Genomic DNA, 24,417 nt, shown 5'->3' with positions numbered 1-24,417 from the left:
TTCTTTCCTTTCTTCAAAGTAATGTAAGAGCTCTTAAGGGGGTAAGAGGACTATAGCCACCCTGACTGATGCATGGTTTCACTGTGTTAGAGCCTCAGTGGGGTTAGGAGGGTGACTGTTAGAGTAGAGGGAGGTGGTGATGGCCAGCCTGGGGCATAACTAGAGCCTGAGCAAGATGAGGAGGCTGACCACTTAGGTAGCAGCAGTGACCAGTCATGGAGTTGGGAGAATGGCCACTTGGGGGGGGCCCGATTAGTAAGTACACTGAGAATAATGGGAGGCAGATTTCTCATGATCCATAAAGATACAGAAAAAGAGAACACTAGAATGAACCTTACGGTGTTGGATTGGAATTGGATGTATCAGTGTAAATTCAAGGTTTTCAATATACTTGAATTTAGATAAAGATACAAATAAATGTGGATGTATGTATGCATACATTCTCTAGTTCTGTCCACCGAAAGAAACTACAGCATTGACATTCCAATAGTAATGACACATTTAACACTCAGATCTTGGTTTCTAAACACTGTCCTTCAATAAAAAGAACCAGAGCTGCTTGGAGAAATAACTGATGTCAGGACTGGGGCAGGAAAAGCACAAGATGAGCCTTCTTGTGCCAGAGACAGAAGGGGACCTAGGAAACAACCTTGGGAAATTCCAAAATTCCAAAAAGACATTTAGGAGGAAGCGGATCATGACAAAGTGTTCAATTTTCTTAAGTTGTTAAAACCCAAGATCAAGTTTGAAGCATCTGATCATCATTTTGTCCACTACAGGCTGAACCAGCAGGAATACAGATCCACTTAAGATCACTGATAATGAAAATGTTGTGACTTCTTATATTTGCTCTAATTCACAAGTCCATAACATTCAGCACAAATATTTTATATTCTTATTTACAGTGGTTGACTTTGGTGAGTTTTTTTTCCCCAAAAGTTATTACTTATAAAATTTCAGTCAACACAGTCTATTATAGGGAAAATATTTCTTGTATTTCTATAAAATGCGCTAGCATATTTTGAAGATAAAATGCATTCTAACTTAGTTAATATAGAATAAACAGTATTACATATGGCATATGTCATCAGTAGCATACAGCATAGTCACAGAAATAAAAATATTGAAAACTGTCATCTTAATTAGTATTTATAAGACGTCAGGATATCTTAAACCTATTAAAGTAAATAAATTTTGCATTTAAGCTTACTTAAATTTATTTAAAGTGTCTATTTAAATTAACATTGTTTCTCTATTTATTTCTAATTTGTCACCTTAAAGCCATAGCCCTGAAAACTTTTAAATACCCCAGGTTAAATCCGCATATTTAAAATAGAATTTGGACTTTGTTTTCAAAAATTAAAACACAAAAACAAATGCATATCTCCCCTCAGCCTCCTCTCCTACTCACACTATTCTCTGTGCCTCTCTGCCCAACATCAGATATTTAAGTGGTGTTTATGCTCACTGGCTCTTCTTCTCCTTCCTATCAGCCATGTCAGCTCTTCTTCTCCTTCCTTCTGAAAACTGCTCTCTACGTCCACCAAGAAGTCTCAGTGCCTGGCACCCCTGGGCCTTCTGCAAGTCTTATTTTACTTGAGCGTGGATTTCATACTACAGATGGTTCCATTTTTCTCACAATTCCCCCTTTATTCTTTACTTCTGGGATTCTACCTCCTCTTACTTGGCTAGCTATTCCTTTTCAGTCTCTCAGTTTCACTTCTCAGTTTAAACTTTAAATTTGCATGCCTCTATTTTCTACCTTTTTGTTTCTCAATCCCCTTCCCTGACAATTTACTCCATCCATATTTTTAGCTCTGGGATCCTAAATTATTTGCATTTCCATGAAAGAGAGACTGTTTTCCTTCTTAGAGCCAAAACACTCTTGCCTACCTCCGTTTTTTTGGCTAACTGCTGGACCTGATCTGGAAGACTCAGCTCAAGGAAATATATAATTCTCAATGGCTTAAAAACCACATCTAGGAGACTTTCGGAGAAGATGGCGGCTTAGTAAGACGCGCGGGTCTTAGTTCCTCCTCCAGAAAAGCAACTAAAGAAACAGAAACAATACGAAACAGCTCCCGGAGTCACGACAGAGACCAAAAAGACAGCGTACCCCATTCTGGAATGGCTGAACGGGCAGGGAGAATCCGCTGCGGTGAGATACCCGAGGGGCGCGCGTTTTCCCAGCCGGGGCGGCTGGCGACTGGGGTCCCCTCCACACACGTGGCTCCCCGGTCTGACTGGGCACATTGGATAGCAGGGCCCTCCCGTCACGCTTGGCGTCTCAGGCCAGCTGGGCAATTTGGACCGGCACTCCCCCAAGCCGCAGCGGCCAGCGACCCCCGCCTCCACACGCGGTTTCCCGGGCCGACTGCCCCGCAGACAGACGAGCGCCACGAGCACCACCTACTGGGCAGGAAAAGAAAAACAGAGCCCAGAGATTTCACAGAAAAACCTTTCAACCAGCTGGGTCCCACACCCAGGGAAATCTGATCAAATGCCCAGACACCAGCAGAAAATAATGAATGACGCTCGGAAAATTGAAGATATGGCCCAGTCAAAGGAACAAACCAATAGTTCAAATGAGATACAGGAGCTGAAACAACTAATGCTGAATATACGAACAGAAATGGAAAAACTCTTCAAAAACCAAATCAATAAATTGAGGGAGGACATGAAGAAGACATGGGCTGAACAAAAAGAAGAAATAGAAAATCTGAAAAAACAAATCACAGAACTTATGGGAGTGAAGGACAAAGAAGAAAAAATGGAAAAAACAATGGATACCTACAATGGTAGATCTAAAGAGACAGAAGCTACAATTAGTGACCTGGAGGATGGAACATCTGAATTCCAAAAAGAAACAGAAACTATCGGGAAAAGAATGGAAAAACTTGAGCAGGGGATCAGGGAACTGAATGACAATATGAAGCGCACAAATATACGTGTTGTGGGTGTCCCAGAAGGAGAAGAGAAGGGAAAAGGAGGAGAAAAACTAATGGAAGAAATTATCACTGAAAATTTCCCAACTCTTATGAAAGACCTAAATTTACAGATCCAAGAAGTGCAGCGCACCCCAAAGAGAATAGACCCAAACAGGCGTTCTCCAAGACATTTACTAGTTAGAATGTCAGAGGTCAAAGAGAAAGAGAGGATCTTGAAAGCAGCAAGAGAAAAACAATCTGTCACATACAAGGGAAACCCAATAAGACTATGTGTAGATTTCTCAGCAGAAACCATGGAAGCTAGAAGACAGTGGGATGATATATTTAAATTACTAAAAGAGAAAAACTGCCAACCAAGACTCCTATATCCAGCAAAATTGTCCTTCAAAAATGAAGGAGAAATTAAAACATTTATAGACAAAAAGTCACTGAGAGAATTTGTGACCAAGAGACCAGCTCTGCAAGAAATACTAAAGGGAGCACTAGAGTCAGATACGAAAAGACAGAAGAGAGAGGTATGGAGTAAAGTGTAGAAAGAAGGAAAATCAGATATGATATATATAATACAAAAGGGAAAATGGTAGAGGAAAATATTATCCAAACAGTAATAACACTAAAAGTTAATGGACTGAATTTCCCAATCAAAAGACATAGAATGGCAGAATGGATTACGACCCAGCAATACCACTGCTAAGTATCTACTCAAGGGACTTAAGGGCAAAGACACAGACGGACATTTGCACACCAGTGTTTATAGCAGCATTATCTACAATTGCAAAGAGATGGAAACAGCCAAAATGTTCATCAACAGATGAGTGGCTAAACAAACTGTGGCGTATACCTACGATGGAATATTACGCAGCTTTAAGACAGACTAAACTTATGAAGCATGTAATAACATGGATGGACCTAGAGAACATTATGCTGAGTGAGTCTAGCCAAAAACTAAAGGACAAATACTGTATGGTCCCACTGATGTGAACCGACATTCGAGAATCAGCTTGGAATATATCATTGGTAACAGAGACCAGCAGGAGTTAGAAACAGGGTAAGATAATGGGTAATTGGAGCTGAAGGGATACAGACTGTGCAACAGGACTAGATACAAAAACTCAAAAATGGACAGCACAATAATACCTAAGTGTAATGTAACTAGGTTGGAACACTGAATGAAGCTGCACCTGAAAAAAAAAAAAAAAAAAAAAAAAACCCCATCTATTCAACAACAAAGTCTGTTAAGCAAAGAATGAATCTTACCAAATAACTGTGTTGTGATACTGTTTACGTGTTGACAACAATCAGTTCCAAGCTTAACAAATTTACTTGAAGGTAGTTTTCAGGAAAACAAGAAAAAATGAACATGTGGTCATCAGTCACTGGGCAGAATATAAAGGTTGGAGGGAAAAGCATTAGAAAATTAAATGTAAGTAATACTATGAATTGTCCCGTCTAGCCTAGACTCATATTGGACATCTTGTCTAGTTGAAAGTAAACAAAAGTAGGCGGACTTCCTGGAAGATGGCGGCTTAGTAAGACGCGCGGATCTTAGTTTCTTCTCCAGGACACCTACTAGGGGAGTAGAAACGATACAGAAAGCGCCCAAAGCCACAACAGAGATAAAAAAGACAGCGTACCCCATCCTGGAACGGCTGGCTGGCTGAGAGAAGCAGCTCGGGTGAGATCGCCGAGGCGCGCGGGCCTTACCGGGCGGGGTGGCAAGCGGCCGGAGTTACTCCCTTCCCCCTTCCCGGGCCGGCTGGGAGAATTGGAGAGGCGGTCCCCTGAAACAAAGACGGCTGGCGCCCACACCACGCGCAGCCCCCGGACCAACTGAGAGAATTGGATCGGAAACCCCCAGGCCGCGGAGAACGGTGACGGGTGGGGGAGGCCCCTTCCATACCCGTGACTCCCGGGGAATGTGCACTCTCTCGGGCGGGCTGCTGCCGCTGGCGCCCTCCCGCCACGCTTGTTGCCCAGGGCCGACTAGGAAATTCGGACGGGCTCTTTCCCTGGCTGCGGCGACCAGCAACCCTCCCTGCGTTCGGACCCCGGGCCGGCTCAAGCCGTTTCGGCTAGCGAATCCCCAGGACGGCGAGAGTTTTCCAAAGTTTAAGGTCCCACAGCACCTTTTACTGGTGGGACCCGCAGACAAACGGGTGCCACGAGCGCCACCTACTGGACAGGATAAGAAAAACAGAACCCAGAGATTTCACAGAAAAATATTACAACCTTGCTGGGTCCAACACCAAGAGAAATCTGAATAAATGCCCAGGCGCCAGCAGCAGAAGATAACTGTCCACGCTCAAAAGATTGAGAATATGGCTCAGTCAAAGGAACAAACCAGTAGCTCAAATGAGACACAAGAGCTGAGACAACTAATGCTGAATATACGAACAGAAATGGAAAACCCCTTCAAAAATGAAATTGATAAATTGAGGGAGGACATGAAGAGGACATGGGCTGAACATAAAGAAGAAATAGAAAAACTGAAAAAACAAATCGCAGAACTTATGGAAGTGAAGGATAAAGTAGCAAACATAGAAAAAATAATGGATAGCTACAATGATAGATTTAAAGAGACAGAAGATAGAATTAGTGATTTGGAGGATGGAACATCTGAATTCCAAAAAGAAACAGAAACTATAGGGAAAAGAATGGAAAATTTTGAACAGGGTATCAGGGAACTCAAGGACAATGTGAACCGCACAAATATACGTGTTGTGGGTGTCCCAGAAGGAGAAGAGAAGGGAAAAGGAGGAGAAAAACTAATGGAAGAAATTATCAATGAAAATTTCCCAACTCTTATGAAAGACCTAAAATTACAGATCCAAGAAGTGCAGCGCACCCCAAAGAGATTAGACCCAAATAGGCGTTCTCCAAGACATTTACTAGTTAGAATGTCAGAGGTCAAAGAGAAAGAGAAGATCTTGAAAGCAGCAAGAGAAAAACAATCTATTACATACAAGGGAAACCCAATAAGATTTTGTGTAGATTTCTCAGCAGAAACCATGGAAGCTAGAAGACAGTGGGATGATATATTTAAAATACTAAAAGAGAAAAACTGCCAACCAAGACTCCTATATCCAGCAAAATTATCCTTCAAAAATGAGGGAGAAATTAAAACATTCTCAGACAAAAAGTCACTGAAAGAATTTGTGACCAAGAGACCAGCTCTGCAAGAAATACTAAAGGGAGCACTAGAGTCAGATACAAAAAGACAGAAGAGAGAGATATGGAAAAGAGTGTAGAAAGAAGGAAAATTAGATATGATATATATAATACAAAAGGCAAAATGGTAGAGGAAAATATTATCCAAACAGTAATAACACTAAATGTCAATGGACTGAATTCCCCAATCAAAAGACATAGATTGGCAGAATGGATTAAAAAACAGGATCCTTCTATATGCTGTCTACAGGAAACACATCTTAGACCCAAAGATAAACATAGGTTGAAAGTGAAAGGTTGGGAAAAGATATTTCATGCAAATAACAACCAGAAAAGAGCAGGAGTGGCTATACTAATATCCAACAAATTAGACTTCAAATGTAAAACAGTTAAAAGAGACAAAGAAGGACACTATATACTAATAAAAGGAACAATTAAACAAGAAGACATAACAATCATAAATATTTACGCACCAATCAGAATGCCCCAAAATACGTGAGGAATATACTGCAAACATTGAAAAGGGAAATAGACTCATATACCATAATAGTTGGAGACTTCAACTCACCACTCTCATCAAGGGACAGAACATCTAGACAGAGGATCAACAAAGAAATAGAGAATCTGAATATTACTATAAATGAACTAGACTTAATAGACATTTATAGGACATTACATCCCACAACAGCAGGATACACCTTTTTCTCAAGTGCTCATGGATCATTCTCAAAGATAGACCATATGCTGGGTCACAAAGCAAGTCTTAACAAATTTAAAAAGATTGAAATCTTACACAACACTTTCTCGGACCATAAAGGAATGATGTTGGAAATCAATAATAGGCAGAGTGCCAGAAAATTCACAAATACGTGGAGGCTCAACAACACACTCCTAAACAACGACTGGGTCAAAGAAGAAATTGCAAGAGAAATTAGCAAATACCTCGAGGCGAATGAAAATGAAAACACAACATATCAAAACTTATGGGACGCAGCAAAGGCAGTGCTAAGAGGGAAATTTATTGCTCTAAATGCCTATATCAGAAAAGAAGAAAAGGCAAAAATTCAGGAATTAACTATCCATTTGGAAGAACTGGAGAAAGAACAGCAAGCTAACCCCAAAGCAAGCAAAAGGAAAGAAATAACAAAGATTAGAGCACAAATAAATGAAATTGAAAACATGAAAACAATAGAGAAAATCAATAAGGCCAGAAGTTGGTTCTATGAGAAAATCAATAAGATTGATGGGCCCTTAGCAAGATTGACAAAAAGAAGAAGAGAGAGGATGCAAATAAATAAGATCAGAAATGGAAGAGGAGACATAACTACTGACCTCACAGAAATAAAGGAGGTAATAACAGGATACTATGAACAACTTTACGCTAATAAATACAACAATTTAAAGGAAATGGACGGGTTCCTGGAAAGACATGAACAACCAACTTTGACTCAAGAAGACATAGATGACCTCAACAAACCAATCACAAGTAAAGAAATTGAATTAGTCATTCAAAAGCTTCCTAAAAAGAAAAGTCCAGGACCAGATGGCTTCACATGTGAATTCTACCAAACGTTCCAGAAAGAATTAGTACCAATTCTCTTCAAACTCTTCAAAAAAATCGAAGTGGAGGGAAAACTACCTAATTCATTCTATGAAGCCAACATCACCCTCATACCAAAACCAGGCAAAGATATTACAAAAAAAGAAAACTACAGACCAATCTCTCTAATGAATACAGATGCAAAAATCCTCAATAAAATTCTAGCAAATCGTATCCAACAGCACATTAAAAGAATTATACATCATGACCAAGTAGGATTCATCCCAGGTATGCAAGGATGGTTCAACATAAGAAAATCAATTAATGTAATACATCATATCAACAAATCAAAGCAGAAAAATCACATGATCATCTCAATTGATGCAGAGAAGGCATTTGACAAGATTCAACATCCTTTCCTGTTGAAAACACTTCAAAAGATAGGAATACAAGGGAACTTCCTTAAAATGATAGAGGGAATATATGAAAAACCCACAGCTAATATCATCCTCAATGGGGAAAAATTGAAAACTTTCCCCCTAAGATCAGGAACAAGACAAGGATGTCCACTATCACCACTATTATTCAACATTGTGTTGGAGGTTCTAGCCAGAGCAATTAGAGAAGAAAAAGAAATACAAGGCATCAAAATTGGAAAGGAAGAAGTAAAACTATCACTGTTTGCAGACGATATGATACTATACGTCGAAAACCCGGAAAAATCCACAACAAAACTACTAGAGCTAATAAATGAGTACAGCAAAGTAGCAGGTTACAAGATCAACATTCAAAAATCTGTAGCATTTCTATACACTAGTAATGAACAAGCTGAGGGGGAAATCAAGAAACGAATCCCATTTACAATTGCAACTAAAAGAATAAAATACCTAGGAATAAATTTAACTAAAGAGACAAAAAACCTATATAAAGAAAACTACAAAAAACTGCTAAAAGAAATCACAGAAGACCTAAATAGATGGAAGGGCATACCGTGTTCATGGATTGGAAGACTAAATATAGTTAAGATGTCAATCCTACCTCAATTGATTTACAGATTCAATGCAATACCAATCAAAATCCCAACAACTTATTTTTCAGAAATAGAAAAACCAATAAGCAAATTTATCTGGAAGGGCAGGGTGCCCCGAATTGCTAAAAACATCTTGAGGAAAAAAAACGAAGCTGGAGGTCTCGCGCTGCCTGACTTTAAGGCATATTATGAAGCCACAGTGGTCAAAACAGCATGGTATTGGCATAAAGATAGATATATCGACCAATGGAATCGAATAGAGTGCTCAGATATAGACCCTCTCATCTATGGACATTTGATCTTTGATAAGGCAGTCAAGCCAACTCACCTGGGACAGAGCAGTCTCTTCAATAAATGGTGCCTAGAGAACTGGATATCCATATGCAAAAGAATGAAAGAAGACCCATCTCTCACACCCTATACAAAAGTTAACTCAAAATGGATCAAAGATCTAAACATTAGGTCTAAGACCATAAAACAGTTAGAGGAAAATGTTGGGAGATATCTTATGGATCTTACAACTGGAGGCGGTTTTATGGACCTTAAACCTAAAGCAAGAGCACTGAAGAAGGAAATAAATAAATGGGAGCTCCTCAAAATTAAACACTTTTGTGCATCAAAGAACTTCATCAAGAAAGTAGAAAGACAGCCTTCACAATGGGAGACAATATTTGGAAATGATATATCAGATAAAGGTCTAGTATCCAGAATTTATAAAGAGATTGTTCATCTCAACAACAAAAAGACAGCCAACCCAATTACAAAATGGGAAAAAGACTTGAACAGACACCTCTCAGAAGAGGAAATACGGATGGCCAAAAGGCACATGAAGAGATGCTCAATGTCCCTGGCCATTAGAGAAATGCAAATCAAAACCACAATGAGATATCATCTCACACCCACCAGAATGGCCATTATCAACAAAACAGAAAATGACAAGTGCTGGAGAGGATGCGGAGAAAGAGGCACACTTATCCACTGTTGGTGGGAATGTCAAATGGTGCAACCACTGTGGAAGGCAGTTTGGCGGTTCCTCAAAAAGCTGAATATAGAACTGCCATACGACCCAGCAATACCATTGCTAGGCATCTACTCAAAGGACTTAAGGGCAAAGACACAAACAGACATTTGCACACCAATGTTTATAGCAGCATTATTTACAATTGCAAAGAGATGGAAACAGCCAAAATCTCCATCAACAGAAGAGTGGCTAAACAAACTGTGGTATATACATACGATGGAATATTATGCAGCTTTAAGACAAGATAAACTTATGAACCATGTAATAACATGGATGGACCTAGAGAATATTATGCTGAGTGAATCCAGCCAAAAACTAAAGGACAAATACTGTATGGTCCCACTGATGTGAACGGACATTCGAGAATAAACTTGAAATATGTCATTGATAACAGAGTTCAGCAGGAGTTAGAAACAGGGTAAGACAATGGGTAATTGAAGGTGAAGGGATACAGACTGTGCAACAGGACTAGATACAAAAACTCAAAAATGGACAGCACAATAATACCTAATTGTAAAGTAATCATGTTAAAACACTGAATGAAGCTGCATCTGAGCTATAGGTTTTTGTTTTGTTTTGTGTTGTTTTGTTTTGATTTTACTATTATTACTTTTATTTTTTTCTCTATATTAACATTCTATATCTTTTTCGGTTATGTTGCTAGTTCTTCTAAACCAATGCAAATGTAGTAAGAAATGATGATCATGCATCTATGTGATGATGTTAAGAATTAATGATTGCATGTGTAGAATGGTATGATCTCTAAATGTTGGGTTAATTTCTTTTTTTCCATTAATTAAAAAAAAAAAAAAAAGAGAAGGGATAATTGGAGATGAAGGGATACAGACTGTACAACGGGACTGGATATAAAAACTCAGAAATGGACAGCACAATACTACCCAATTGTAATGCAATTATGTTAAAACACTGAATGAAGCTGCATGTGAGGTATAGGTTTTTTGTTTTTGTTTTTTTTGTTTTTTTTCTTTCTATTATTGTTTTAATTCTTATTCTGTTGTCTTTTTATTTCTTTTTCTAAATCGATGCAAATGTACTAAGAAATGATGAATATGCAACTATGTGATGTTATTAAGAATTACTGATTGTACATGTAGATTGGAATGATTTCTAATTGTTTTGTTAATCCTTTTTTTAATTAATAAAAAAAAAATTATAAAAAAAAAAAAAAAAGAAAGTAAACAAAAGTAAAGTAATGTAAGTTTGCAAATGTAGGATACTGCATTTTGTTGAAGCCTAGAGAAACTCTGTTCCTGCTATTTGTGGTAACCCCCTAATACAGGTGAGGCAAAATTCAAGTCCTGACACCTTGATTTTTTTTATATCCCCTTCCAAGATACATTACAGTGAGGTCCCTTTTAGTGGTTAGGGGACCCAGAAGATTTGGAAATGCTTTATTCATCTGATGCTGCTAATGGAAGAATGTATCTTATTGTCACAAAGTAAATAATAAAATAAATTTCTCTTCATCTCTAAATAAAATTATTTACTGAAAAAAACTGTTGGACTAAACCAAAGTCTATGAATAATAAAGCTCCTTTAATTTGTATCCGAGTGTTATATAATCACGTAAAATTAGTCTGCTTAAAGTAATCAGTTATCCTTTCACTTAATAAGAACACTTTCTTTGCATTTTCTAAATACAATTTCAGTGGTGATAGCCACCATTATTTTTTTATATGTACTCTAGTCTTAATTTCTATCAGTTATTCCATGTTCGCATTCTGTAAAGAAAAAAAGATTACATATAAATGTATCTAAAATAAATTATATATGTACACACAGGCATATATTCACAGAGAAAGAGCAAAAAGAAAGGGTTAAGAGATGTTAAAGAAACAATATTTATTGAAATTAATTTTTTACATGATAAATAATGTGTGAGTTATAAAGTGAAATCTGAAAATTTTTTCTCCACCCAACTTGTTTTAAGCTATGAATTTTTAAAATGATTTACTTTAAAAGTTTTCCATATTTATGTGCAAAAATATTTGCATGTTGTTTATTATGTTTTTAGCAACCTGCTGCTTTTCTTATTTTTTGAGTTTTGTGGTCATTTTTATATCTGGATTACATGAAAACATTTAGTGAGCTCTCCAGAATTATTTTTAAACCTTTAGCACATTCTTATTTATAAAGTAGCAGATAATACTGGTGCTTATGTACAGCTAAAAAAGATAGACATTTTGTTTAGTATTATTTGATGATACTTTACTAGACATGATTTGCATTTGTACAGCATAAGAATTGAAAATTATAAATTTTGGTGGAGAGGTGACAAGTATGAGGAAGGTAGGTCACTGACATTTATAGAAAACATTGTCTCAAACAACTGTCCATTAATAAGCTTCTGAGCCTACTGCTTGCCAGGCCCATTTATAACACAGTGGAAGGTTCTCAAAGGCCTTTCATTTCAATCACGGTGAAGATCCTCCAGGGGTCACCCATGGTGTCCGGGTCAAAGGCCACTGTGGTAAGTCAACACATTTTCCACTACTAATTTTCTCTCCTAATAAGATTGAAGTATGTTATCTAACTGTGTTTTAGGTTTCAAGATCTTAAAAAGAGTGAAAATGTTAAACTTGACTATTAAGCAAAATCCAAGGTTGCTGAAGGCTCCTCTCAGTAAAAACTTGTCTCGCCAAAAGTTGTAAAGCTGGTATCTAATATCTACACTGACTTTTACCAGTACACCACTAAAACTACTGTTGCCTGTTCATTCTGCAAGCAAACATCTCAGCTAACCACAGACACAAACCTCCTCCATGTATCTAAGAACTTGACCTTTCAGCAGTTATATTTTTCAAAAAGCTTAGCTCATTAATTTTGAAAAAGATACAGCAAGGCACACACATACACAGAAATCATTTAGCAGAGGAGTTAACTTAAAATAGCAGGAGGTAAAAGGTCAATCGTTAGATGATAGGAAGAGTTGTACTCTGGTCTGCTTCTCCTTATCTATTGCTGATTTCTTTCAACCCTACTTTTCTCAAAACAGATAGTGAATTAGAGTATTGCATGTCTTTATATGTTTTTGAGATTTGCCAGTTTACCTGATCAAAGGACTTGTGTCCTAAGCAAGTAATTGCCAAAGTCCAGCATTTATCATGAAACAAAACAATTACAAACTTCTGAATTTGTTGCTGTTTTGTAATTTATTAAGCACATCTTAGAAACTCAGAAGTCTTACTTACACTGCTATTACCTTGTCACCTGCCCTATACCTCTCTTCTTCACATTTTTTTGTAGAAAAGGAATTAATTTGGATTCATATGCTGATGGAGGAAATTATTTTACTCAAAGAAAACCTAAAGCCCCCCCCCCAAATATTTCTTTTGCCCAAATTTAGAGTTTAAACATCTTTTGCTTTTCTTATAAAAATATTTTTAGAGCAGACAACAATGCCTCAGTGGCAGAGTTCTTCCTACCATGCCGGACACCTGGGTTCGTTTTCCAGTGCCTGCCCATGTTAAAAAAAATATATATATATATATTTTAAACTATTTTAATATTATACAAAATGGCTTAAGACATGTTTTGTTCTGATTTCATACAGGACTAGGGCAACTGTTAATGTTGTTTCCTATTCATGTCCATTTCTGCAAACTTAATAAGCTAGAAACCCTGATAGTAGAAGTAAGACTTATATTGGACAAAAACATTTTTTTCTTCTAAAATCAATATAATTATGAAATCTTAATCTTGCTTTCAGGGATCTTAAGCTTAGAGTTAGTATTCCTAAATTATTCTATTTAAGGTGAACATAAATGGGTGCCTGAAAATTGCTATCCAATGTCAGTGAAAGAGGTGCCCAACCTCATCTTTACAGCTGATGGGAAAGACAATCAGAGTAATGAATGTGAGTATTCAGATGACTAAAAGCAAGGATAGAGAGTACTTTAGTCTGCTAATGCTGCCAGAATAGAATACACTGGCTTTTATAAAGGGGATTTATTTAGTTACAAACTTATAGTTCTTCAGAGGAAAGGCAGGTAGCTTTCATCTGAGTTCCTCTGTCACATGGGAAGGCACATGGCCACATCTGCTGGCCTCCCCTCCCAGCTTCTGGGTTCAAATGGCTTTCCCCAAGTTGGTTCTTTCTTCATCTCCAAATGTCTATTTCTGAGCAAACTCTGGGCTCTGAGCTACATTGTGTTTGGCTGTGCTGAACTGTTTCTCTTTCATCTGACCTCTCCTTTTAAGCCTCATCATTCATTGTGGAAGGTACACATTGAGATGGCTTAGCTGACTGCAGATGTAATCCACCACAGATGAAATTCACATGCTGATGATTTAAGTCCACAGCAATAGAACAACTGGGCACCATCACCTGGCCAAGTTGATACCTGAACCTAGACACTACAGAGGGCTTCCTTAAAATATAGGTTTTGCAGATCATTAATGATCATTAGGGTTAATGATTCAAACCATATATTTCAGCTCTTACTATGTGTGTTTTGCCTTGAATTTTTTACTGTTTTTTTTTTTTCATGGGCAGGCATTAGGAGTTGAACCCAGCTCTCCAGCGTGACAGGCGAGAACTCTGCCTGCTGAGCCACCACGGCCTGCCTTCTTCTTGGATTTTTAAGGCTGCTTCTGTATTTTCAGGATGCTTACTGTTTCTGATTGGTTATCATTTCTCAAAATAGAAAGAGAAACAGATAGAAATCAGAGGCCTCCATTTCTGTATGTGAAACACATTATCATGGACTTACTGCTGGCATCCTCGCAGGCACTCATCCCTGGCTCAGGAGTTCTATGGGCCCTAGTGAACCACAAAAGCAAGTACCTAGAGTCAATTTGAGTCTTTCTCCAAACTCTCCAAAAATGATAGGCAACAGCCATAGGAACATCAAGGACACATTGCTCGAGAAACGAGAGTAAAGTACATCAGTAAGAGACAAAAGCCTTTCTCAGGGAGTACAGAGTTCCTACGTGGTGGAGAAAGGCAAGACCTAAGTTCACTCTGGGGAGCTCCTACTTCAGCACCTAGAGTGTCAACACTGAATTTCAAATGAGAGGAACTGGGACCAAATAAGGAACCAGGAATCAGGGGCTGGCACTAAATTAAGGTGGGGCATGGGGCAGGAATTGACTGAAGTTCCTGTGATGAGTATCACGCAGAAGCTAGTGTAGCTGCATCTCACACTGGCAATCACTTTGTTTCCCTTTTAGTCATAGTTTAGCCCTCTGGCTGTCCTTTCCACACCCTACTCAATAGTCAGCCTGCAGGGTGCAGCCCTTCCCAGTGACCTAGCTGACCTGTATTCCAGCAATGCTAGTAAATATAAAAGTTGTTATAAAGTAACCAGCTATAAAAATCACATAATAATATGGAAGTGAAAAATAGAAGCAAGTTTTTGTATATTCTTCTGTGCCCTCTCCCCTCTATAATGATGATAATTGAGATTTGAATATTTTTCGCATTAGTCGTAAATCTAAGAAACTGGAAATGTCTGACTTCAGGTGTATGCTTAGAGGTACAAGATCAGGAGATATATAAAATGATGATGACAATGACACTGATAATGGAAGGTAATAATAAATACTTGTATATAAACTTCTAAACTGCAAATCATTTTCATTTGCACACTCTCATTTATTTCTCCCTTAATCTCAGAAATTTTTTGTATTCCCCATCTTTTCTAGTCAAAGCCACCACCATCTTTTGCCTAATTAAGATAATTGCCTCTGAACTGATTTTGCTTTCCTTCCATACTTTCCATTCATACAATGAACCAGAGAATGGCACTCACCTGCAAAATATCCTTCAGTACCTTTTTATGTTACTTAAGATAAAATCTGAGACCCTTAACGTGAACTTCAAGGCCTGAATCATATGGCCCCGCCTACCTCTTCAAACCTCCTTTGAATCCCTTTCCTCCTTGCTCATTATGCTCTGCTCTGCTAGCCTCCATTTAGAACTTCAGATGCACCATGGCCTTTCCCATCTATGTACCTTTTATACACTGTTCCTTTGGAATAAAACTCTCTTCCTCTCCTTCTTTCCCTGCAATTTGCTTTTAAATCTTCCAGACGCAGCTGAAATAGGATTTCCACAAAGAGGTCTCCCAGAACTGTCTTCCCACAATCTTACTTAGAATCCTTCCACAATGATGCAATTCCATAACACCCTGTACTTTTCCTCCACTACAATTATAATTTGTAATGACATCTATAATTTTAGTGATAAAGACTTTTTCTGTTTATATACATGATCATTGGACCAAAAAAAATGAAAAATGCATGAAAATATAAAGAAGAAAGTTTAAAAATTACCTAAAATCTTGCCATCTTGAGATAATGACCACTATCATTTTAGTGACATTCTTTCATCTATCTCTTTATGTATCTTTGAATATGTACACATATAAATAAAGCCATAATAAATGTGCATATACAATGAATGCTGCTTTTCGTCATGGATACCTCAATTTTCTTAAAGCGGTCTTCTATTTATTTTTGCTTATAGATTTGTTTTTGTTCTAATTTTTATTTGCTTGCTTTCCCACTTTTATTCTCCTCTCCATCACTGTATTTGTGCAATGCTTCTTCCCTAGACAGTCACTGCTTATAACCAAATGAAAATCCTTCTGCACTCATTCTCATGAATTGCTCTCTAGACAGGGAGGGAAGGATGGATGGACGAATGGATGGATGGATGGATGGATGGACAGATGGATGGATGGATGGATAGAAGAGAGAAAGATGAAGGAAAGGGAAGAGAAAGGAAGGAAGGGAAAGGGAAAGAAAAGAAAAAAAGGGGGGGGAAAGGAAAGGGAAGGAAGGTTGGTTTGCTTGGGATCCTATTACATATATTTTTTGTACCTGTACTTCTTCCTTTTGGAAATTTCTCAAAGATATAGACCCAATTAATTCTTCTCAATGAATACATGATACCTCATGTTATTGATATACACAACTTACCCAGACATTTCCTTACCCACAGGTAGTCCCTTTGATTTTTTGTTAGCTCATTTGCTGCTACAAACAAATCACTCATGCAACTACTCTTAATTGAATATCTTTATGTATCCAGCCATGTACAGCTCTAGGAATATTGTAATGACCCAAACAAGGTCTCCACATTCAAAAAATTTCCATTCCAGTAGAGGGGACAGGCATAATTTAATATGTAACAAAATGTCAGATTTTTATGAAGCCAACTATAGTGGGGTGAGGGGATTGTTAGAGGGAATTATTTATGACTCTAGATGGGACGGTCAGAGAAGATTTCTCTAAGGAGGTATTTGATCAGAAACAAAAATGCATTGATAAAGTATGCCATGATGAATGGTAAGTAAAGAGCGATCCAGGCAGGAGGACCAGCAAGCCTCAAGGTTCTGAAGGGGGAGCACGCCTGCAGTGATGGAGAGCAAACAGGAAGCCACTGTGGCTGATCCTAAATGAGCACAGGAGAGAGAAAGGCAAATGGGTCAATAGACATCCAGGCAGGGCCCAGGTGATGTAAGGCCAAGGTGGGGTATGGTGGAGATTGTGAAAACTGCCACTATTAACCTCACAGATTTGCCAGACTACTCTCTAATAACACCATCACAATTGGCATTTCTACAAGCAACATATTAATGAACAATTTTCCCCAGTATTGGGTACTATTACATTATAATTTTTACCAATCTGATGGGGATAATGTGATATCTAGTTGTTATTTTAATTTTCATTTCCCTGACTACTAGGGAAATTGAACATTTATATATTTTATTTAACAACTTAAAGAATACTTACTAGGTGCCATGCACAATTCTAAATATTTTATGTGAATTTTCTCATATAAATTTTCTCATGATTTCATAAAACCCAATGAGACAGAAATCACTATCTTACAGATGAGGAAAATGAGGCATATAGTGCTAAAGTAGCTTGTGTACAGTCACATAACTAGTTAGCAGTGGCTCAGGCTTTAAAGGTAGACAGTCAGACTCCAGAATCCATACAGAGGTTTATTAGCCATTTTTATAAAATCTACCCATAATTTGATATACATGAGGAGAATGAAATATTTGTATAGAAAAGCTATACAAGTGCAAGATATCCTTGTTAGCTTATCTCATTTGTCAAACTCAAAGTGAAACCTGGACATGAGATCCACCAGTGGGAAACAGGACAGGTTTGCAGTGAAAAAATCTCAGATTGAGAAAAAAAGCAAAATTCGGGTGTATTCCCAGATCTAACAGCCTTTAGAATAATAGCTGCCAGAGGTAGATATGGGAACTTAAAATTGTCAGTGTCAACAGAAATTTTTTTTTTTTTTTTTTTGCATGGGCAGGCACTGGGAATCAAACCTAAGTCTCCAGCATGACAGGTGAGAACTCTGCCTGCTGAGCTATCATGGCCAGCCCAACACAAATCTTCTGGACAGGATAAATTACTAAAAGCCCCAACATATAGCAACATGCAATAGAATTTTCTAGACAGGAAGGAAATAGTCTTTTAAAGATGTCAAAACCTGACTTTCAACTATAACTTTAATAAGGCAATTATTTCAATGGAAATATGTAAAATGTATAAAAATCAAAGTAGAATCCAATCTTTTCTCAATGTCTTACATTCCATGAGAGAGGAAGAGAGGGGAAAGTAGGAACAGGTTGGCAAAAGTGAAAAAGGACTGAAGAACAGTGGGGAGGCAAATCCTTAAAGAATGGGAACCTCGAATAACTATTCAAGTTTATGTAGCCTTTTCATAAAAATATTAAAAGTTTGAAGAACTCTTAATAATCTAACATTTACAGTGTAGGAAAAAGCTATTTCAGACATTGAAACCTGTACATTTTAAGGTGATTATGGAACACCAACATGTACTCTGTGTTCACTAAAAGAAGCCTAAAGAAAGTATGAGACACGATGAAATATCATCAAAATTCAAACCTCCTGATGGGAAAAAAAAAGCAGAGGATGCCTGCTTGGCAGCTAGGCCTATATTTCTTTGTAATCACTAATTTAATTAAGTTTTAGTTTGTGTTTGGGCTTAAAGATAGAGTCTTTGAATTAAACAAAAAAAGAGAAAAGAAGGAAGCCTCCTAAAACCAAGCAGTCAATAAAACTCCAGTTAGACTCTCTCACCGTCAGTTGGCTTATGAAATCCTAAAAACTATCCCTCAAAAAAACAAAGTATTTCCTTTTGTCTAGACGACAGAATCAGCTTCTTTCTGAGATAGGGCACTTGGGAATGTGGGCCCTGTCTCACTTCAAGCAGACCATGTATGACGCCTTAGAAACCAGAGTTTTAGTTCAGTGTCCCTTCCACACCTCAAACAGGAATCCTGCAGGGTGGTGCTTCTCATCATTCTTGGGCCAATGTCTTCATGAAATTCTGTTTTGAAAAAGCATTTGTTCCTGTTTTCTTTTCACTTACCTTGTGAAGTCTCATCCCCATGACTTAGCAGCGGCTTTGGGTGTAGGCTAGAGAAAGCAGCTAGCAGCGGTTGAGGAGGTAGTTTCCTGTGGAGGAGTCAGGTCAGGCCATCTAATGTAACACGTGATAGGCTCAGGTCATCCTCCAAACACTAAAACCGAGAAGTCAACGATAGTTTAATGTCAGGCAGCTAAATGTTTTCACTCTACCTACACATGAAATAGTGAAGCATTTGGCTGCTGATTCATTTAAGTACATGTTTTGCTTCAAATTTTCTTCTAACTTACAAAGACCTTTATAACAGCTTGCGTTTTTCAGAGAGGAAAGCCATCTTTTTTAAAATATATTATTCAGGAACCATTATATGCATCCCATAAATGCATTGCTATTGCATCTTATAAGTACCTTTAGGAAAAGATCCCATCTGTTATTTCATTACATTCTTCACAATACCGGCAGAGTGTGTTTCTAGGTGTTGAAAGTATGCATGTGGGTAACATTTGTTTTTTTCTATGACCTTATCAAGTTTTTCTTAATAAACCACAATAGGCAATCCAGAACTTTGAGATTGAGCACAGATAGGACTATAATAGGGAACCCAAGTCCTTGCTACATGCCAGGCTTTCCTAACTCACTAAATCCTAATGCAACTCTGTGAGATAGCCTGGGGGAGTGGAATATTCAAAATGCTTAACCAGCCAAGAGCCAGGTGATAACAAGCAGAGTAGCAGCACTGGAGAAGGCTTCCAGAAGCACCCCCTACGGCAAGGCGTTGACTCTTAGGTTCTTGAACCTGAGGAAGGTCCAGAGGATACTGAAATATGGTGGGGCATGGGAATCGGTGGACTTTGGGCAGCAGCTGTTTACCAGTGCACGGAAATACGTCAACTATTCATTAACCAGTATGGCAGAAACTCTTTGTGCTGGTAGAACATCAGTCCCAGAGGTAGGCATTATTTTACAAAATTCACATTGTGATTTAGGGAGGTTAATTTGCTGAAGGTCATACCGCTAATATGTAGAGCCAGAATTTGAGTCCCTATTTGTCTCACTCCAAACTGAGAGATTGAGAAGACTGAACTCTTTCTTCTATGTCATGGCCCTACTACAATGCTTCCTGGATATTTTGCTCTAAAAAGTTGAGTTCAGTTTTTGCTAAGACTTCCTCTGGGTAATGTGGATAAAGACATCAAATATACCCTAGCAACTGATAAAGGTTGACTTGTAGCTGAGCAAATCTATTTCAAACTTCATTTACTAAGATGTTAGAGTAGTACATGTTCCTACATGTAATTGATACTTAAGTATTTGTTGAACTAAAAGAAAAATCTTTTTTGTGGTTAGAGAGATGTGTGTAGGTTATAATCAGCCATCTTTTTAGCTAAATTGCAATTCTAAGAGCAAGATACTAAACTATCAAAAAATACTGCAGTGCTATTTGCTTCCAGCTGAAGATAGTTGAAACTGAACTGAAGGAGCAGGTTTTACTCTAATTCAAAATAAATATAAATAGCTACAGTTAAATTATAAGAAAAAGTGTAAGGTTTAAAATTTGCATGTACAGAATGAAATTTGTGCTGAGCACTATCATGTTTTAAGTACTTTATTGGAATGGTGGCTGACTTTTTCCCAAGGAAATAAAGAAATTAGGCAAAGAAGTTGCTTAATTTGATTAGATGTTAGTCAAACTGTCCCTTATGGAACTGAGAATGTAAGACCACAGACACACTTAAATGTATTAAATTCTTTTTTTAAAAACGAGTTCAAGAACATTGACTTCATTATAATAAAACGTAACTGCAAATAGTCCCTAGGTATGCTCCAAATGTTTATTTTAATTCAATGTTCTAGAATTGTATGTCATTTCAATTTTATATAAAATTAAAATGACAATAGTTATATCATCAGTCTGACTAGTAAAATTTATTTTACCTATAATGTACCTCAGTTATACAACTAATTATGTTTTAAGCCCTACTTTCCATGTGTTATACTGTTAACAAGGAAAAACAATCTGAGATCCAAATGAATTTCTGGAAAATATCTGCATTCAGACCTCAGTCTTGACATAAAACTAATAGACATAACAAAAACCACCTGAGTTAGACCACATCCTCCCATGCATTCTCATCCCTGGAATGAGGGGTTTGGGGAATAAGACAGGGACCTATCAAGGAAGGTTCTGAAGGGTGAAGTTATTTGCTTATATTTTCAGTATAATTATAAGAAAACTTTCGGAAAACGCTGTAAATCTAAATTTTCCAAATTCTAACTATCAGCATGGATTGTAGCACTCAAAATTTAAGAGCTGGATAGAACCTTAGAAACCATCAAGATTAGCAGCTACTTCTAACCTAATAAGCTCATTATCAACTCTTTTTCCTCCATATCTAATTCATAAGCACAGGAGGAACAAAGAATTTCCACACCCTTGCCTGGCCCACTGTACTTGTTGGTATGGTAGAGGCTAGCTACATAACAAGATTTACAGGATATTGGAAGCCCTGTACCAAAAAATATTTATCCTCCATTACAATCTTCCAATCATTTAAGTATCCTTTTTTTTTTTAACCAAGGTCTATTTATTGTACAAATATTTCTTAAAAATCTATCCTGTGCACAGTGCAATCTCAGTTCCGATCGGTAAATACAGAAGAAAATAAATGTGGTTTCTACTCTCAAGAAGGTTATCTTCTAGACAAGAATTTCCAGAGAATGGTCTCCACATAAAGGTTTAGCTGAACCACTCTTGGCTAAGGAGATTAAGTGTATAAATCATGGGTCTAGTCAGCTATCTCAGACGCAGTCAGATTTGAAAGTGCAGTTATCCAAGAAGGATTTATGAAAGATTCTTTTGTCTGAAGGTTTGGAACCCCATTGAACTACATGCAAAACCAACACAGTTTTTGAGAATTTTGTATGAGCAGATGAACTGCCAGTCTGGACTGCAAGAGACAATAACAGGATGAAATAAAGGAAAAAAGACATTAAGGACAGAGCCTTGGAAGCAGAGGTCTAGACCAAAGTGATCTCCTTGAGCTATGAGCGACGGCTTCCGCTCAAGCTTTGGGTAGGCAGGATTTCTACCCCAACGCTTAGGGAGAGGGTCTTCCACCCCAATGTTTAGGGAGAGTGCTCCTACCACCTCAAAGCTTGCAGAGGGTGGGTCTCCTGCTCAGGCAGAGCCTGGTGGCTACCCCAGAGCTGAGTGAGAGTAGGAATAAGCCCTTTTTGTACAGGGCTCTGCTAGGCACGTGGAAAGGATGGATCCACTGCTTCAGTAGACCCAGAGGACAAAGCTCGATCCATAGATGATGCTTAGATCTTAAAATCTAAAGGAGTTTGCCCTGCTGGATTTCAGACTTATTTGGGACCTGTGACCTCTGTTTTCCTCCCAGTTTCTATAACAGGAATGGGAATTTTATGCCTGTCCCACTATTATATTTTAGAAGGAGATGACTTGTTTTCTAGGTTTCACAGGTCCAGGATGGGCCACACCCATAACTGATTTTGATGAGGTTTTGAACCTTAGAATTGTTACTGAAATGGCTTAAGGTTTTGGAAATAATGAGATGGGATGAATGTATTATGCCTTTAAGGAACATGTCTTTTGGGGGTTCAGGGGTTTAATTATGTATATCTATGAAAGATGTTCTTAATTTGCATTCCTATGGGTATGAACTCTGGTAAATAATATCTTTTGAAGATGTTATTTTTACACTAGGTGTGGCCCAATCAAATCTGGGTGGGCCTTAATCTGTATTACTGGAGGCCTTATAAGGAGCAATCCCAAGAAGGCCTCATAGGAGAAAAAGGCAGAAATCAGTGGAAACCGAAAGAGCAAACACAAGGAGATACCACCATTTGATAGGAGGCAAAAATGCAAGCCAAGGAACCCCAAGGTTTGTAGCAAGCAAACACCCCATGTTATAGACTGAAGAAAGTAGGGCCATGCTGACACTTTGATTTGGGGCTTCTAGCTTCTGAAATGTGAACCAATAAATGTGTGTTGTTTAAACCAACCCACTATGTGGTATTTTTCATGCATCTGTCAAACTAAGCCCCATCTTAGACCTCCTTCTGTCAAGCATCCCCGTTCACTGACCACTCTCTCACTTCTCTCTTCTGCATTTCCTTCACTGCAAAGCTATCCCACTGCTTAACCATAAACACCCAAACAGTAGAAGGCAAAATAAAGAGGAAGTAGAGCTCTGTTTCTTTTATTGAGCCATTCCATGGAGCTCTTGCATTTACCTTTTTGATTTGAGTATTTTGAAATCGCTACTGTTAGTAAATGTGCCCTTTGGCTTGCATGTCCTAGACTAATAGTCTGATGGTTTTATCCTCTGGACCTACCCAGGCATATGGAGAGAAAACATTTTTGGTGTCCCCAGATCCCTTGAAGAAGGGAAAGGTTAGTTGGGAGTAGAGACCAAAAAGAGACATAATGAATTCATACTTTAAGAATACCAAGGAAGAAGATTCTAGTTACCAAAGAAACAGCATCAGTTTTTTGGGGGGTCAGAGCCAAAAGAGCTTATTTGTTTGCTAAATACAGCTTCAATTATGGTGCTTCCTTCAACAAATACTTATTGAGAACCTACTGTGTGCCAGACACTATTATATACCTTTTTATAGGGTCTAATCCATTCTATCATATGAAAAATGAAGTGCATTTAGCTTCCTCAAAAGTGCTTAGTATTTTGTAACATCTCATTATACTTCACGTGTTAACACATTAGTTTGAACATTTGCCATAATGAAAATTTGTTAATATCACTTTTTTCTAGAAATGAGCCATATTAAATGGAAAGAACTTTTAATAGGCTTCAATTGCATTTTCTTCTTTAAAGTGATCAAACTTGAACCAAAAGTTTTCTTAAGAATTATTACAAGGCTATATGCGCCATTTTTTCTGTGAAAGAAATGCCTCCTGATATTAAAACGTATATTTTTCATATCTCAGTCTCATTTCATGGCAAGGTCCTCTATACTTTATCAATACAGAACCAGCTGCAGTGCCCAGAATGTACTGTACTATTTTATGTCTCTAGATTTTTGCATATGCTAGACCCCCAGCTTGGGGATATATTTTCTTGTGTGGGAAAATGCCCATGCAATACCCTTTAAGGTAGTTCCAGAATCATCTCATTTGATCAATTTGTCCACTCTCATTAGAGTGCCTACTTCCTTTTGGAGGTCTACTGGATTTTATGTAAACTCTCACATGGTATTCATAATTATTTGTTCAGTTTTCTCTTCCCAACTAGCTTTTATGAATCCTTTTGAGAGCAGGGTCTATGTATTATTCATGGTTAA

At 37.8% G+C, this 24,417-nt stretch overlaps 1 long non-coding RNA gene across 2 annotated transcripts in view; it reads right to left on the bottom strand.

Annotated features, from left to right (window-relative positions):
* The window catches only part of LOC143677832 (uncharacterized), an 83,631-nt gene that overhangs the window by 41,728 nt on the left and 17,486 nt on the right, over nt 1-24,417 (bottom strand). For both annotated transcript variants that reach the window (XR_013172914.1, XR_013172915.1), the window contains exon 2: nt 19,099-19,249. This is a non-coding gene — a long non-coding RNA (uncharacterized LOC143677832). The remainder of the gene's footprint in view (nt 1-19,098; nt 19,250-24,417) is intronic.

This window comes from Tamandua tetradactyla, chromosome 3 (assembly GCF_023851605.1).
Source record: "Tamandua tetradactyla isolate mTamTet1 chromosome 3, mTamTet1.pri, whole genome shotgun sequence".
NCBI classification, from domain to species: domain Eukaryota; kingdom Metazoa; phylum Chordata; class Mammalia; order Pilosa; family Myrmecophagidae; genus Tamandua; species Tamandua tetradactyla.
This window is presented reverse-complemented; position numbering and strand designations above follow the sequence as displayed.